Raw genomic sequence first — 14,141 nt, forward strand, 5'->3', positions numbered from 1 at the left:
AGATTAGAGTTTTCATTGACCCACAGTACTTAAACCGAGCTCTAAAGCGAGGTCATTACCCATTACCTGTGATAGAAGATGTGTTACCTATGCTCAATAAGGTCAAGGTCTTTACTAAAGCAGATTGCAAAGAAGGTTTCCTACAGTGTGAATCGGACCAAGAGTCCTCTTATTTGACAACATTTCAAACCCCATGGGGTAGGTTCAGATGGCAAAGAATGCCTTTTGGAATTAGTCCAGCAGCTGAAATCTTTCAGTGTCACATAGATCAGAATCTGGAGGGTCTCCCAGGTATGTACAAAATCGCAGATGACATTTTGATAGTCGGTCGTGGAGATTCACTTGACGATGCGAATGCAGATCATGACAAGAATCTGGGATTGTTTCTAGACAGATGTCGCGAGCGTGGAATCAGGCTTAATCCGGACAAGCTAGAATTCAAGGGTGTGGAAGTCCGTTTCATGGGACACATCATCTCTCGCGACGGACTCAAAGTAGATCCCCAGAAAGTAGCAGCAATAGCAGACATGCCAGTTCCCCATTCAGTTGAATCTCTACAATCTCTGCAAAAAAAAAATTGGCATGGTGAAGAATCTTGCGAGATATCTGCCATCGTTATCCGACATGAGCGAGCCACTTTGTCGCCTCACACACAAGAATAGCGCATGGCAATGGGGAACTGAGCAGCAGAAAGCTTTGGACGCGATAAAGCAATGAGTGTGTGAAGCTCCGTTGCTAAAGTACTTTGACCCTGCATGCCCGACAGAAGGTCAAGGAGATGTGTCACAGAAAGGCTTAGGCTATGTACTTCTTCAGAACTGACAACCAGTAGCATAGTTACGCGAGTCGAGCACTAACAGAAGCAGAAACGCGTTACTCGCAAATAGAGAAGGAATTACTCGCACAAGTCTTCGGCTTAGAGAGACACCACAAGTTTGTGTATGGCCGTGAGATAACACTATGTACTGACCATAAGCCACTTGTAGCATTAATGGAGAAGCCACTAGCTACAGCCCTAAAGCGGTTACAACAGCTGTTACTGAGATTGAACTGCTATACAGTCAAAATCAAATATATGCCAGGTCCAGAACTCTATGTTGCTGATACATTGTCAAGAGCGTATCTGAATGACATACCGAGATCGCAACAGAGACAGAGATCGAAAGTATTCACCTCATTGATGGACTTCGCAAATCGGAAACAACTAGACATGAGATTCAGCAGAAGACAGCTGAGGACAGAACACTGCAGTTGGTCATGCAGTATATTCATGAAGGATGGCCTATGTCGATTGTTTTCAAGGGACTGCGTTGTGTCATACCACGTGCACTAAGAACAACAATAAGAGACAAGTTGCATGCTGCACATACCGGTATAGAGAGTACACTCCAATGTGCACATGAATGTGTCTACTGGCCTTCGATGACCGCAGAACTTAAAGACTACATTGCAAAGTGTGAAATCTGCAATGAACATCCCAACAAGCAGCAGAAAGAAACACTCCACCCCCATGATGTGCCAAATCGTCCATGGGAAAAGTTAGGATGTGACATTTTCGAGGTAGATGGTCGAAGTAATACTGATGATTCAACATTTTGGCACATGAGGACACTTGCACTTGCACACACACGCACCACTCGCACTCTTGTTTTTGTTTAGTTTCTCTCTTATCTCTGTCATTAACGTTTAATTAGTAGCCATATCAATATGAGATTCATATGCTAATTCTATAATTATTTATATTGAATACAACTGTTTATATTCACATTTAATTGTAATATATATCATTTGAGTATCATGAGCGATAATGGACCGCCCTACAACTTTAAGGAATTCTCAGACTTCGCGAAAGCATACGGCTTTGCATTGACAAAGAGTTCACCTGAGTTCCCACAGAGTAATGGCAAAGTAGAAGCTGCGGTATAGATCGCGTAAAAACTAGTCAAGCGATCATGGAGACTTCTATTTAAGTCTTCTCATTTGGAGGAACACTCCAACAGCAAGCAAGCAGAAAGAAGAACAATGTTCCAATAGCAGCGGAACTACTTGATCCAAAAGTAGTGATGGATGTTGTAAAATCTCTATCTTTATGTAATTAACAAAGATACATCTTGAACTAGGGTATTTAGGAAGTGAGTTTATTTATTCAACATCTTGACGTTCCGTTTCGAGCACTTACATTCCGTGCATGTCTGTGTGTACTCCCTGCCGTAGCTGGCAGTATATACCTGCGGGATATTACATCCCTCCTTTTCTTTAGATTTGTTTCATAATCATAAAACAATAAACTTGTTACACATACATGTATTTTCTCTTGACACTTTCAAGAGTAACAAAATGAAAATATCAATATAAAGGTTTAGTGTGTTTGTATCTTTCTTTCAAATACAAAATTTCACTATAATTGTTTTTCTTCAAAGAAGTACATGCATGATCAGTGTACAGAACTATGTATATCAGGTTGAAAAATGTTTTTTCCAGGTACATGTATTTGGTACATATATCTTCACAAATTGAGTATTACCATGGTTACAAACAGATCAATTAATAAGAGATCATACCGTTTCAAAATGACTGACTGTATTTCAAACATAGAAAGCATATTTCTTCCTCCTTTTCTTTAGCTTAAATGAACATAATGTATCAAATACACAAACACTGTTTTGGTACATGTATTGTATGGAACACTAAACTCTCAAAATGACAGGAATTCTTTCCCTCAAAATGAATGAACATGAATAAACACATCTTCTTGCATGTGTGATTAATAACAACAGAATAATGAAACATAAATGCAATATCCCTTAGGATATGAACAAAAGCATCTTAGCATTTCACAAAACAACTTTAAACATTGGTTACAAAAGTTCTTCTTCAATGGTTTTAGTATTCAGTTTAGGTTTTGTAGTCCTTTAGATAGGCTGGTGGCCTTCTGGTGCGGTTTGGGACCACAGTTTCTGAGTTTTTGTCACTTTGTTCTGACTTGTCCGTCTGTTGAGTAAGCTGTGACTGTGAAGGCGATCGCTTAAAGAAGGATACATTGCGTGTGACGCACCATGATGTTGATTGACATTTAGCAGTGATCATGTTACCCTTCCTCTTGATAATCACTAGAGGGGTAGGATTATACGGGGGTGTGAATTTATCACCTCGTGCATCATTACGCACTATCACTTTGTCACCTACTTTGAAGTCGCATTTCACTGTGTGAAGTCGCTTGTCAGCGTAGGATTTTTGCTTTGCTTTCGCTACATGATCATTCGCTATCGCTTTCGAGTGACTGGCAGCAATTTCATCGTTGACCATTGATGATGTGTTGTCATGTGCAGCATCTACTTCTGGGAGGCGCGTAACCGGTTCTCGATTAAACATCAATCGAAATGGGCTTACTCGCGTTGAAGAGTGTGGTGTGGCACGATATTGTCGTAGGTATATGTACAGCTGTTGTTTCCAATTCTTTCCTTCGAGGTGTGCAGCGCGCACGGCTGTGATGAGTGGTTTGTTAAATGCTTCTGCTTGAGCATTAGCTCTAGGCCAGTGAGGAGTGATTCGACGATGCTGAAATCCGCAGTGAGACGCGTAATCGGCGAATGAACTCGAATTGAATGGGCTTCCATTATCGCTCTTTAGGACTTTCGGAAATCCAAATACAGACAACACTTTATCAAGAACGGGTATCACAGCTCTAGCGGACACTGAACCTACAACCTCTACAACTGGGTATCTCGAAAACTCATCAATGAGTACCATCAAATACTCTCCTGTTGGTAACGGACCACAGAAATCGATGCTTAAATTCTGCCAAGGACCGGGTGGCATTTGTGACATCTTGAGGGGCTCCAGAGGCGTACGGATATCGCGTACGGTTTGGCATACAGGGCAATCTTTCACAAGTGATTCCACTTTACTATCAAGCGATTCAAACCAAACCTTTGAGCGGAGCAATGCTTTCGTACGCACAATACCTGGGTGACTCTCGTGTGCGATATCGATGATACGCTTATGAAGGGCTTCTGGTATCACAATACGCTTATCCCTCAGCACAATATCATCCTCAGTGACTGCAATTTCATTGCGAACATTCCACATAGCGCGATGAGAGCCTTTGAGATTCTCCCATTTTCCACTGTGATAGGCTTCGATCGTAGCTTGTAATGCAGAATCGCGGGCTGTTTCTGATCGTATGTCGTCGAGACTGGCGGTTTTTGGAGCTGCATGATGAGCCACAAAGTTGATGTAGGCTTCGACATCTGGCATTGGTGTACTAGCGCTATCACTACAGGGATGCCGTGAAATGTAGTCAGCTGGGTTTGTCTTTCCAGGGGCGTGGATTACATCCATGTCGTAGTGCTGGAGTTTCAACATCCAGTTTGCAATGCGTGCTGATGGTACAATCTTTGGCTTTCCAAAGATAGGGATCAGAGGCTTGTGGTCGGTGACCACCGTGAAGTTCCGACCAAAAAGATATGTGTGAAGACGATGAACACCCCAAGCAATACCAAGAGCTTCTCTCTCTATCTGGCTGTATCTTTGTTCTGTTGGTGTAAGGGAACGACTAGCATATATGATTGTACTTCCCTCTTGGGTCAACATGGCTCCCAGTCCCACTGGGCTGGCGTCGACATACAGAATTGTACGCTTGGCTGTGTCAAAGTATGATGATACTGCACTTTTTGATATGGAATCCTTCAACGCTTTCAACGCTGCTTCATGCTCTTGATTCCATTCAAATTTCACTCCTTTTGTCATGAGGCTACGGAGAGGTGCAGTGATTGTCGCGAGATTGGGAATAAAACGCGAGCTATAACTGGCCATGCCAAGAAGACTTCTCACTTCCTGGGCATTTTGCGGACGTGCAGCCTGGTGGATAGCGTCAACCTTATCAGGATCAGGCGACGCTCCTTCTGCTGAGAATACAAGGCCAAAGAAAGAAATCGTTGTCTTGTTGAATTGGCATTTCCGCGTGTTCAGGGTCAGTCCTTGCTCTTGCAGACGTTGAAAGAGTGTATTCAGCCTCTCATTGTGTGACGCTTCATCAGGTGCATGTACAAGAATATCATCAGACACATTGAGGACTCCTGGTATGCCTTCTAATGTCTGACGAATGGCGTTCTGAAAAACTTCACTCGCAGAGGATATGCCAAAATTCAGCCTCTTGTAGCGCTTCAGTCCAACATGCGTTGCAAACGTGGTTATGTATCTGCTCTCAGGTTCAAGCTCGAGCTGATGGTATCCAGATTTCAGATCCAACTTAGAAAATACCTTGGACCCGTTCAACTCAGTGATGATTTCATCCATTGTAGGTGTAGGATGACGCTCTCTGATGACAGCCTTATTAGCCGCCCTCATGTCCACACAAATCCGAACATTCTGTGGATCATTTGGCTTGGGAACGGCTACAATCGGCGAAACCCATGGAGTCGGCCCAGTAGCATCCTCGATTATGTCGGCGTCCTGTAGCTCAGCAAGCTGTTTCTCAATCTGTTTTCGCAGATGAAATGGTGTACTGCGAAACCGTTGTGCGACTGGAGGAACTGAGGTGTCAATATGGAGTTTCACCTTCTTGTCTTTCAGCTTCCCAACCCCCGACCATAGGTTTGAGTATGCAGATGTATAGTCATTTTCTGCATTGACAGCATTGGCGGTGTCGTTGATGATGATCAAATTGAGATCTTCAGCAGTGCTACGCCCAAGAAGACATCCATATGAGCCCTTCACCACATATATTTCTGCAGCAGTGGTTTTTCTCTGTGACTCGAGGCTACCGGTAAACACACCTAGGACACTCAAGGGTGTTTTCGAACCATACGGGAAGAGGCGGATAGAAGATTTCTTAAGGCTCACGTTCAGTTTCTTGTAGGTAGGCTCATCGATGATGTTTCGCGAACATCCCGAGTCGATAATCATAGAACAGCGTATGCCATCGATGGTTATACCTACATGTGTTGGCGGCTTGGTGTTTGACACTGCGAACATATACTCATGGATCGTGTCAACAGGGTTCTGCGAGGTGTCTGCACTTGGGAGTGATGTGGCATTATCATCGCTGACAGACTTGACTGGTTTGCCATTGCGGCAAACTGATGCAAAGTGGTTCATTTTATTACAGGTGTTGCAGCGTTTGCCCTTTGCAGGGCAGTCTCCAGTGTGAGGATAGCCATAGCCACAATTTCCACACTGTGATGATTTCTGGTTGGGACGTGCACGCCCTTTCTGTTGTGAAGAAACGCGATGGAATTGTGTAACCTTGTCTGCTTCGACTCCATCCGCCCGCTCATGTGATAACTCAAGTGATCGAGCTAGCTCTATAAGTGTGTCGAGAGATGTCTGTTTCTCAAGGGCGCGTCTACGTAACTGTCCTGACCGACAGCCGGTGATAATCTGAGTGACTAATTCACGTTCCACCTCTGTGAACTGACACTTTTCCGCTTCCTTCCGTAATCTGGTGCAAAATTGTGCAACGTTTTCATCAGCTTCTTGGGTGAGTCTACGAAACAAAATCGTCTCGTAAATGATGTTCTTCTTCGGCACGAAGTGGGCTTTAAGAGCATCACATGCCCTTTCATAATCATTGTCAGTCCCTGTATCAGGTAGGGTGTCGAACACATTCTGGAGCTGTTCACCTCCATAGTGCAACAGAAGGGCCCGTTTTCGTTTTGGTCCGATGATATTGAACCCAACCATGGCTCCTTCAAATCTTTTTATATACTGTTCCCATCTCTGACTCAAAGATGCACTGTCCCCGTGAGGGTCAAACGGTGGTAGAATGGGCATAGACATATTGGGCTATTCACTGGATCACATGAATGTCAATACGTGGGGCACAAAAGTTACTCGGTACACACTCAGTCACCATCACACGTACGTGTACGTACCGTCTGTGGAAAAAAAGTCAAAAGTTCACTTTTTTGTCGAACAGTAGAGCACAAAGTGGATCCCGTCTCGTCGCCATTGTAAAATCTCTATCTTTATGTAATTAACAAAGATACATCTTGAACTAGGGTATTTAGGAAGTGAGTTTATTTATTCAACATCTTGACGTTCCGTTTCAAGCACTTACATTCCGTGCATGTCTGTGTGTACTCCCTGCCGTAGCTGGCAGTATATACCTGCGGGATATTACAGATGTCAAGAAGCGTAAGCAAGCAAATCAGAAGCGACGAGAAATACTACAATCGCGATGCAAAGAATCTCGAGCCATTGCAGAAAGGAGATGTAGTTCGAATTCAGCCACAGGGGAGAGAATGTCGCGTTGGAGAAAGCGAAAGTAGTTAAAGAAGTAGTGCATCGATCATATATCGTTGAAACGGAGAGCGGTGTACATGGACGTAGAAATCGCAGACATTTGAGAAAGACAGCAGAAGCGTGTGATCCAGATTTCACGATGTCTTCGTTTTCGCCACATCATCAGTCGTGACGCGAGATCGATGAAGAACGTGAAGCCAGCACTAATAAGGACATGCAAGAAACGCAACCCCCAGTGCAACAGTTTCGCAGAAGCACACGAAGCAGAAGATGACCCACCTATCTGAAAGACTATTATGCAGAAGTAATTAAGTAACACTTTATATGGTTTTGTTTAAGTTTAGATTTAACAAATGAATCATTGGTATTCATACACAGTTCAAGAAGGAAAATTGTGATATTTGATTTGTTAAGAATTTGTGTTATATTTCAAACTACATGTATATGTATTTGAGAGCCTTCAAATTCGGTAAGGTTATAAAGGGTATTTTAAAAACATGAGTGTAACATAATTATGGTAAGTTTGCCCACCAGTTGTTATCTCAGGAGATATATTGTACCCGGAATAGTGCTAACACATAATATGCTACTTTGTGAATCCAAATATCACACTCCACAGTTTTCAATAAGCCTGGACATGTTTTAAATCACACTTTATAATACACATTTAAAACGGTTATCCTGATGGTTTGCAAATACAGAATTGCATGTGTTAAAGAAGCAATTCTATTGATTGTTTTAAAAGGAAAGGTGTTACAATGTGTATAGCGCCCACTGTTGTTATGGCGTAGAGTTGATGTAAGAATAAAGCGTCTCTCGCACCTGGTACAGAATGTGTGAACCCTGTATTATTATGTCTCCATAAAGTAGCTAAACATAGAGGCCCGAATTCACAAAGGAGGTTTAGATTTAACCCAGGCTAAATCTAACCCTGGGTTATTTAGCCCAGGCTAAATCTAACCCACGGTTTAAACCTCGCTCGGTATTCACAAAGCGTGGGTTAAATAACCCATGGTCTACATCTAACCCACGGTTTAACCCACGGTTTAAGCATGCCTAAGAGAGCAAAAAAATAAAATGAGCATGCGCAGAATTGAAGCATTGAACTGAGCATGCGCGCTCAGTACACTTGGTTACTCCACCGAGTTCACCGTCGTCTGCTAAGTCCAGATTCAGTTGTATTTGGGCTATCACTCTTCGCCTACAAGTAGAGACTGAAAACCGACCGATTCTAAGTTGAGATAAGACTTTAAACCACTATTCACATACTAAAACAGTTCTCTGACAGATGTCCTCAAAATATTACCGAATTTCGCATAAATTACCTCCATAATTCCTCACTATCGTTGTTAATTCATGGCCTATAATCGTCCGACATAATTATGATCAGCTGGGCATCACAACACACTAAACATCGACAGTTTTCGTGGAAGAGTCCACAAAAAACTTCTGTAAACGACCCTTGTACCAGAGTGAACATTTTCTATGATGTAGTGTTCATTTTAGAGCTATATGATCACATTTTCGTTGATTGTTATGATGATTTTAGAGCATAGGTCACACTTTAGTTTAGCAATTAATCAATCCGAAGTAAGAGTAGACTCGTGTTATATAGCGTAGACTCCGTAGAGGCAGCGAAAGCGATCGATGACGTTTAGTCCAGAATGTGTTGATGATGTAGAAAGAAAGGGCTGAAAGGTTACAATAAATACTATCTGATAGAAAATACTGGCATTAATGCATAAAATGCATAGATGTATTGAGAAAAAAAACCCGGGCTTACTGGTCATATAAAATAGGAGGACAGCAAAAACAAGGCAGTCTTGACATGTGATAAAGAATTATTAGGCCTAATTCGGGGGGGGGGGGGGGGAGGGGATATTTATTGTTTTCTTAGGGGATGGTTTTTTTTTTTTGAGGGAGGGGGAGGGGGGGTTAATTTTGTTCTTAATTTTTCATAGGGGGGAGGGGGCATTAATTGTTTTTTTAGGGGGTGGGGCTTTACTGGGGGTGGGGGTAATTTTGTTTTTAATTTTCTTAGGGGGGGGGGCATTAATTTTTTTCTTAGGGGGGGGGGGCATGCATTTTTTATGAATTTGTTTATTTGCTATATTAATTCTTTTCTTAGGGGGGCGTTCATTTTTTTTCTTAATTTTTCTGCTTTATTACATTTCTCAAGGGAGTAGTGATTTAAACAAAAAGAAAAGAACTTTTTGTAAATTTCGTCTGTACTTCTCACTCTTTCACCTTCCTTGTTTTTGTTTGTTGTCTCTCTTTTTTCACCAGCTCTCCACCCCACCTCTCTCAAATATCTTTTTATTTCGTTAGAACTCCATTTCTTTAAATCCCTCTCGTACCCCTTTTCTTTCACTTTTTTCTCCACCTCTCTCTCTCAAACATACCCTTTCTCCTTCTTTCTTCATCTCTCTCTTTATCTTTTGCTCTCTCTCTCTCTGTGGGTGTTTGGATTTAGCGAAACATACCGAATCCATTTTAATTCATGGTGTGTCCTGGGTAATTATAAGTAATAGATAACAGCAAATGGTATATTAATAATTAAACAAGATAAACAAAGTAGGTCATTCACTTGTAAAACGTTTACCTCCTAACTTAATGATTTCACGAGAAAAACCACACCATCAAACAAGAGAAATTTATATTTAAATATTGAGGATTTACTATGGATAATCAAAGCAAGTATTCAAAGTTATTGACGAAGACAACGTTGAAGTCGATGATGATGTCAGTGATGATAATGATGACAGCAATGTTGTCGGTGGCGATGGTGATGAAGCAGTCAAATAACGATTTCAGTGATGATGTTGATGATGATGAAGATGATGACGATTTCCCTTTCAAAGTGGTTGGTACCTTTTGCAAAAATGTTTTTGGGAGGAACTATATCAACCATTAGATTTCAAATCATACGGTCTAATTGTTTCAGACCACAGTACTGCATGGGTGTACGTTTCGTTCAGAGAAACTAAAGGGTGAACCAATTCCATATCGGTCATTTAATTAATTGGATTAAAAGTAAATGGGGAGCATCTCCAAAAAAAGGGAAATTTTTCATTTCATTAATAGAGTATCTGTTCTTCCTATTAATAAAATACAGGGCTTGATCTCCACCAAGACTCCTGATGTAGACATGAGTCCTATCAATTGCACCTAGAAAACCTGGCAACCTGCAGTATTGGTAGAACTGCTGCTGTGTTGCTTCTACTTCTTCTCTTGATGTTGGGAACTTCATGAATTGTTTCCTTCTTCTTGCAAACACTTCTGACACGTCTTTGATGACTCTGCATACAGAAGACTGTGAAAGTTGTGCCTCATCACCATGCATCTTTTGGAATGATGCTGTAAAAAAAAAAAAATCCTTTCAGTGAAATATCAACTAGTACAATTTCTTACAAGTTACATGGCCAGATCAAATTCTCAAACTGAGAAATGTTTAATGTCCTTACAATTGTAGAATAGATTTTTTATTACATCAGGGCTGTCAACCCTCTTGCATTTAGAGGTAGTCTCACGCCACCACGCCATTCCTCCCGCTTTGATGTAGAATCTCCCGATTTATGAAAAAACCTCCCGCAAAACATGGTAACCGCAATTTTACCCTTTTACTTTTTCGCTCAGCCCAGATTAAATAGAAATTTACTAAATACTAAATAAGGTAAATTACTCACCAACAGCATAGAATCGAAGTGCTGTCACTACCTGCATAGGTATTGGGTCGTTTCTGTCTGTCGTCCTCCTCAGCTCTTCATCCACCAAGTTGATGAGGTAGAGCGCTGCCTCTTTGGAAAACCAGTACCTGGTCCGAAATGACTCATCATCATACACTTCAAAAGGGTTCATGGGTCACAAAGGCCTCTCTGAGGTCTGCCTATCAACTCTCTGTTCCAATCAAGCTGGCGGAGATGGTGAATATATTCAGCCATGCTGTCTCTGTCACAACAAAATAGAAAAAAAGTGAATTAAAATTAGAACATGAAATGAAAAAATATCATTCATTGTTTATCAAATAAATCCTATGATATTACATGTTTTGCATTCTTTGTATTGTAGACAATCTGATTTTGAATAGCTTTTGCAAACTCTAAAAAAAATATTAACGATACTTTGATTGCATTAAAGAAATGAGTGCTATTGATTCATACTATTGGGTAATTAGGAAAGATGATGTCACTGAACCTCCATAAGAACGTAGGGGCCAATTCCTGTCATGTTTTGTTAAAAATCTACTCATGCTTGATAAAATGTGAAATTAGATACATGTAAATTAGCATTAGATGTCCCATGTGAAAGGTTGATTTTTTTGACTAAGATTACATGTAGATTAGGAAGAACACACATTGATTTATTGGCTACTTGCTTGCACAGATTTTAAACTTGCTTCAAAATTCAAGTACAACAATGTATTGATGTAGACTCTAGGCCTAGACATGATCATGATGTAGTATAAATTTGTAGGAGTTGAGTGTAGAATCTAGAGACATTCGACAGTCAGTACAGTCTAGTCTAGATCTAGATCTAGATGGGCCTAAAGACAAAGTACCTCTCATTCAGCTCAGACTTGTGCTCGAATCGAACTCAGTGACGGTGAGACACATGAATTTATGAAAAGTAGACTAGGTTTAGAGAGACTGTCTAGATCTAGACCACATAGACTAGATCTAGATTCTAGATCTAGAGGTAGTAGACCTAGAGCCTGAGGTCTAGGCCTATACCGGTAGACCCTACGGCCTAGAATCTAGGTCTACTAGTTCTAGATCTAGAAAGTCTAGAGTAGATCTACTAGACTAGACCTAGTAGACTAGATCTAGGTCTAGACCCTAGGTCTATTTTGAAAAATATTTTATTCCATTTCAATTTCTAAATCTAGAATAGATCTAGAGGTCTAGACTAGATCTAGGTCTAGATTCTAGACCTAGGTCTAGTCTAACTTACTTAGATCTAGATCTGCATCTTTTACAATAATTTACAAAATACTTTTAATAAATTCATGCCATGGTTTGGCGTGCTTGACTAATTTCTTGAGAATGAGGACTAGATCTAGATCTAGATAGATCTAGAATCTAGGCCTAGACCTAGATCTAGGTCTATCATCATCTAGCCTAGGCCCACGTCGTGTTTGCGTGTCTCACTGCCACCGACTTCGAGCTCAAGCTCAAGTCTTATTCAGTCAGTACTGAGTGTCAGTGTAGGCCTAGATCTAGTAGTACTAGAGTCTAGATCTAGGTCTAGACCAGGCCTCTGTATATAGAGGTCTAGTAGGCCTAGACTAGACTATAGTAAAATCCATCAGCGTGGAAGAATTTTCATTTTCATTTCGGCATTTTTCGTTCTCCTCCGTTTAATAGTCAGATGAGAAGCAGCATCAGAACTTAGAGCAGAAAATACAAATGGAACTGTCGCTACCCCCCCCCCCCCCCCCGAGGCCAGGAATGTCTCAAATGTCATGATTAACATATTTTTCTTCCCGAATCACACAATTGTGTGATGATATAGACCTAACTAATTTCGTATTGTTAGCTGGCACATTCGCAGTTATTGCGAAATTGCCTTGCCTCGCAGGATTACATAAACAACGTACACAACGCAAATACACACGCATGGGTCCGAGCTGCGTAAGGTTCTGCGACAATGTTCGCAAAGGCTGTGCAACTTACGATGAAGATTATTATTCGTGCACTTTTTACGCACATAAAACATGTTTAATTGGGCTTCCATTGTAGCAGAACAGAGAATATGGTACAAATATGTTGTGAATAACTAAAAATACTTACAATGTAGGATATCAAAGTTGAAAAAACAGCAACTTTGTGAAGGTCTCTTCACTTTGTTTCACCACAAATTTGTCAACAAAATTTGTACGATCGTCTGCGCTAAAAAGCCAAAGCTCGCTGGTATGACGTCATATGACGCGTTAAACCGTGGGTTAGATTTAGTCCGCTGTTTTAAACCACCCTTCTGAGCAGGTTAAAAATATGACGTAATATGACGCGATTTAGCCTGGGTTAAATCTAAACTTCCTTTGTGAATACCAAAATAATGACCCATGGTCTAAAGCTCGGGGTTATGACGTATTATGACGCGATTAAGCCTGGGTTAAATCTAAACCTCCTTTGTGAATTCGGGCCAGAGAGTTTAGAGTGGACAGAAGAGAGAAGAAACAATGCTCACCATGGGGGTGGAAAGGGGGATTGGTAGGATGAAAGTGATAATATAGTATACAAATAATGCACAGGTTTGAGTGCGTACATCGGTAGGAATCGTGTGCACAAGGTACCTTTGAATGGTTTTAGACCAAATTCAAAGGTACTGCGTGCACACAATTCCACCCACCCACAAATTAATCCTGTGCATCATCTGTTTTATAAGATGGGGCCCCAAAAATCGTCAAAAATACAAAAATTTGTTATTATACAGATTTACTGGATGCATGGCAAAATATTGCTTTCCGGTAATTACCGGAAAGCATGATTTTTAAATTTGCATAATTTGTCTGTTATTAGTGCAATGGATTAAGACAAATAATGACTTAGGCCTAACTGACCTTAACATGAAACCTTAACAAAAGAAAGTCATTAAATCAATAAAAACTTATTTTGCAAGCTTTTTTGAGTTTTGGGGAGGTGCAATCTAAATTAGAAGAGGTCTGGATCTTGTCCATATCAAGTACAGAAATTGAGGCTTTATGTGTGGTGCTTCCCGGCCCCTCTCGCTTCAGTTTCACCAACACAGCCTTAAACATACGTGTGCTCTCGAGAAATTGAAATTTGTTACTAATATCTAATATCTGATATTACTTATTACTGATATCTAAAGTACAGTGATCCAAATAAAGTGGCGTTGTATGCAACAGCGATGGTACTAAAGACAGTCTAGGTTTA

The 14,141-nt window shown here is 40.9% G+C and overlaps 1 protein-coding gene across 1 annotated transcript in view; it reads left to right on the forward strand.

Annotated features, from left to right (window-relative positions):
• LOC100888739 (neural cell adhesion molecule L1) overlaps positions 1 to 14,141 on the forward strand; it is a 48,457-nt gene that overhangs the window by 11,458 nt on the left and 22,858 nt on the right. The window lies entirely within an intron of this gene.

The sequence above is a fragment of the Strongylocentrotus purpuratus genome, unplaced genomic scaffold, assembly GCF_000002235.5.
Source record: "Strongylocentrotus purpuratus isolate Spur 01 unplaced genomic scaffold, Spur_5.0 spur5_contig_858, whole genome shotgun sequence".
In the NCBI taxonomy this organism is placed as follows: Eukaryota; Metazoa; Echinodermata; class Echinoidea; order Camarodonta; family Strongylocentrotidae; genus Strongylocentrotus; species Strongylocentrotus purpuratus.